Here is a 4,345-nt window from a genome sequence, read left to right on the forward strand (position 1 = left end):
TTCTATCTTCTTGTGCAGCCTGTGGGCTCTCCGGGTCTTGCTGTCTTTGTGGAGGTTGATTAAAGCTGGGATGCCCTGCCTGGCCACAGCCCTTCCCTCAGGGATCTGTGCCTCGCCAGGTCTTGGCTCTGCCCTCTGCCTCCCTGGGGTCAGGAAAGAAACCCCAGACCATAAAGCATGGGAGATGGGATATGGCTGATGAGGAGGGGGTGACGGAGTGGGATGTGTGGGCTGCGGAAAGTGGAGGGGCAAGAGAAACCTCGGGCAGAGGTGAATGTGGATGACTGGCTGGAGGACAGTGTAATGGCGCAGCAAGTCCTGAGGGAGCCTCTGTGAGAAACATGGGACATGGAAATGAGTGCGAGAAACAGCATCATAAGAACAGAAGAAAGATATTTGGCTAGGCAAAAGATAGACTGGCTAAATCTTGTCGAACCTGTGCACATTTGTAAAACATTGTTTTGGGGATTGTTTTGATTGATCAAACATTGTTTGATCAAACAGCTACAACTGACTTTATTTCTCTGGGACCACATGCTTTATACTGGTTAAAGTGTTCAGAAGCCGGGGTTTTTTACACCTTCCTTTTTCTATGGAGTTATCACTATTCTTCTTAAATACTATATCTGCTCAGATTTATTTGTCTCTTGAAGATCGTTGCCTAACCTTAGCAGTTAAGGAAGTAGGCAAAAATCTGCTATCATACAGAAGAAGAAAGTAAAGCTGACTACGTAAAATTTAAGTAACAGTGATCAGACTCAACTCAGCTGCATTTCACCATTAATGTAAAATGACAGTGTTTCTGTTCCAGTTGGTCTCAATAAGCGAGGATCGTAATGTAGCCCATTTGTAGACTCTTCTGTAGCATACTTGTGTAGAGTTTACTATGCTCTGAGCTTCTGCAGCTTTCTGGTTTGTACATTACTGGATGGTATACCTGGAAATATATTATAGAAGTGGATCAACTTAAGTACATGGAGTAAAAGGAAACGAATGCTGATACATTGTTACACCGGAGTACATACATACCAGGTATGCAGAGAAAGAACATGTTCTGGATCTACAACCACTTAATCTTTCAGGGATTGAAAATACTCTAGGTAAATCTGGATGCAATGTTGTGCAACCTGCTCTAGGTGATCCTGCTTTAGCAGGAGGGTTGGATAGATGATCTCCAGAGGTCCCTTCCAACCCCTACCAATCTGTGAATCTGTGAATCTGTGAAATGTAAATACCCAGTTGAAAATATAATTCATATTACAGGGTTTGTTCCTACAAGTTGAAAGGGATTAACTACATTCCCTACAGGTAATATCTATGTGAAGTTGGCCTATTTGCTTTGAGGCAGAAAAAACCTGGAGTAATGGAACTTTATACCTTTACAGTCTTTTTAACTTTGAAAAAGATTAGGATATTGACAGTCTTGTCTTGTTAAAGAGTTTTCCTCAGAGGAGATACTGTCTTAAAATAGACTGCAGCAGCAAAGTTCAGAAATTAGAAAGAGAAAATCTTTGACCACAAAAAGCAAAACAATATATATGAGAGTACAAATGTCTTATTAGTGAAAATGCTGTTCTAAGTTACTAGAATGAAACTGCGAATTCTGGAAAAATGTTATGTTATAGCATTTGCTGCTTAAAAAGTGCCATGTTATAGCTGATAGTGTGCTATAAAATGGTGCTTTTTAAAGAAAAAGACATTGCTCTATCTAAGAAAGAAAATGTTCTGATGAAATTTAAAAACCTGAAACTAGCACATTATGTTGCAGGAAATGCAATTATTTTTTCAAATGGAACAAAGTGCAACTGAGGGAGAGGAGTTCACAAAAGTGAATTTAGAAAATGTTTCAGAAGTGAAGCTTCCTACCCAAAGGCCAAAGGCAAAGCGGATGAGTCAAACGGGAACATTTGGTGATTGAGACAGTGATTTGTTACACAGGTCTGATGAGTGAAAAAGTCATTTTACAAAATTCAAGAAAATGAACTGCTCTATCAGTGGATCAAGGAGAACATAAAATGAAAAGCTTTCTTTGAAGTTTTTGAGACTTGACTGCTTTTGTGTTTCAAACTGAGAAAGCTGCTGTAGGCTGGGATAGTGTTCAGTGTCACTTATTAAAGAAACGACTGTATTTTGTGGAGGGTGCTTCAGTGCTTCTAATTGTGGCAAAGGAACTGCTTTCCCTAGAAAGAAGAGTCTGGCTCCAACTATACTTCTCACTGTCTGAGAATGACTATTCAGTGTGATTAAACAGTTCTGTAAAAGATTCCTTTAGAGACTGAAAAAATTCAAAATGGGACAAGTATTTGACATTAAGCTTCATAGCTTTTGACTCCTGCAGCTATTTGCCATGTGCTTGATTTTTACATGGTAAATAACTCACAATAATACCTCAGGATCGTATAAAGTGAATCATACTTGTGAAACATATACAAGTGCTTTCAGAAACAGGATCATGGCCGTTACTTCAAAGGTGTGTAGTCATCTGAAATGGATGAGATGGTATGAACCTAAATGTTTCAGAATAAAAGTAAAATGTCAATTACTTTTGATCAACTCCAACCTTTGCAAAGTATAAGATCTTTTGTAAATCACTAGCTGTTAGAAAGGTGACTTTAATTTTATTCTGTTGGTCATATCAGTACATCCTAATCTTAATCTATATCTGTATCTTAATCATTGTGCTGTAATCAGGTCATGTCTTTCTAGTGTACTTCAAAATTAGTAATTGCCCTTCGTAATCAGGCTGCTGTGCTAATAGTAAAGTTTCTTCTACAAGTTTATTCTCTACTTTGTGTAGGAGGATGAAAAGAAAGATTTTTGTGTGTAATTTAAGTCACTATAAAATATTTATTAGTGTAATTTATTTCTAAATCATATACACTCAGATTATTTCAAAAATTGTTTTTCTGAAAGCCGGAAATGAAAGAGGCAAAGGTAAAGAAGTGGCAGTGTGGTGGATTGACCATGGGTGGACACCAGGTGCCCCCCAAAGCCACTCTCGCTCCCCTTCTCAGCTGGGCAGGGGAGAGAAAATATAACGAAAGGCTCATGGGTTGAGATAAGGACAGGGAGCGATCACTCACCAATTACCATCGTGAGCAAACCAGACTTGACTTGGGGAAATTAGTTGAATTTATTACCAATCAAATCAGGGTAAGATAATGAGAAATAAAACCTAAAGGGATGGGGAATGGGGTTGTGGTCAGTTCATCACACGTTGTCTCTGCTGCTCCTTCCTCCTCAGAGGGAGGACTCCTCACTCTCTTCCCCTTCTCCAGCGTGGAGACAGTCCTCCATGAACTTCTCTAACATGAGTCCTTCCCATGGGCTGCAGTTCTTCATGAACTTCTCCAGCACGGGTCCCTTCCACGGGATGCAGTCCTTCAGGAACAGACTGCTCCAGCATGGGTCCACTATGGGGTCACAAGTCCTACCAGCAAACCTGCTCCGGCGTGGGCTCCTCTCTCCATGGGGCCACAGGTCCTGCCAGGAGCATGCTCCGGCATGGGCTTCCCACAGGGTCACAGCCTCCTTCAGGTACATCCACCTGCTCCGGCATGGGGTCCTCTAGGGGCTGCAGGGGGATATCTGCTCCACCGTCATCCTCCATGGGCTTCAGGGGGACAGCCTGCCTCACCATGGTCTTCTCCATGGGCTGCAGGGGAATCTCTGCTCTGGCACTTGTACCACGTCATCCCCCTCCTTCCTCACCTAACTTGATGTCTGCAGAGTTGTTTCTCTCACATCTTCTCACTCCTCTCTCTGGCTGCGATTGCTCTTGGTATTTTTTCCTCCTTCTTAAATATGTTATCCCAGAGGTGCTACCACCATCGCTGATGGGCTTGGCCTTAGCCAATGGTGGGTCCGTCTTGGAGCTGATTGGCATTGGCTCTGTTGGATACAGGTGAAACTTCTAGCAGTTTCTTGCAGAAGCCACTCCTGTACCCCCCTGCTACCAAAACCTTGCCATGAAAAACCAATACAAAGGGTAAAGATTAGATGGTGCAATATGGTCTTCACGATAAAAAATATATAGTAGAAGATAGAAATTATAGGATTATAGTTACAAATTGATTTCCTTTTTTGTTTCTAAGCACAGCTATTATTATTATTTTTTCCATATAGAAACCATAGTGCTTAGTCTTGAAAAGTTGTATTTATAGCAAACCTTCTTCCCAAACTACATTTCTTTGGTCTTCCTTTGCTCTTGATGGTATTTGCCATTTATTTTTGCACTAACATTATTACCCTATGGAATAAACACAAATTATTCTGTGGCATAAATTCACAGCTATCATTTTGTGTTCAGTACTGAAGTCTGAGCTATCCTTTACTGGGAAATAGT

The sequence above is a fragment of the Balearica regulorum genome, chromosome 7 (assembly GCF_011004875.1).
Source record: "Balearica regulorum gibbericeps isolate bBalReg1 chromosome 7, bBalReg1.pri, whole genome shotgun sequence".
NCBI classification, from domain to species: Eukaryota; Metazoa; Chordata; class Aves; order Gruiformes; family Gruidae; genus Balearica; species Balearica regulorum.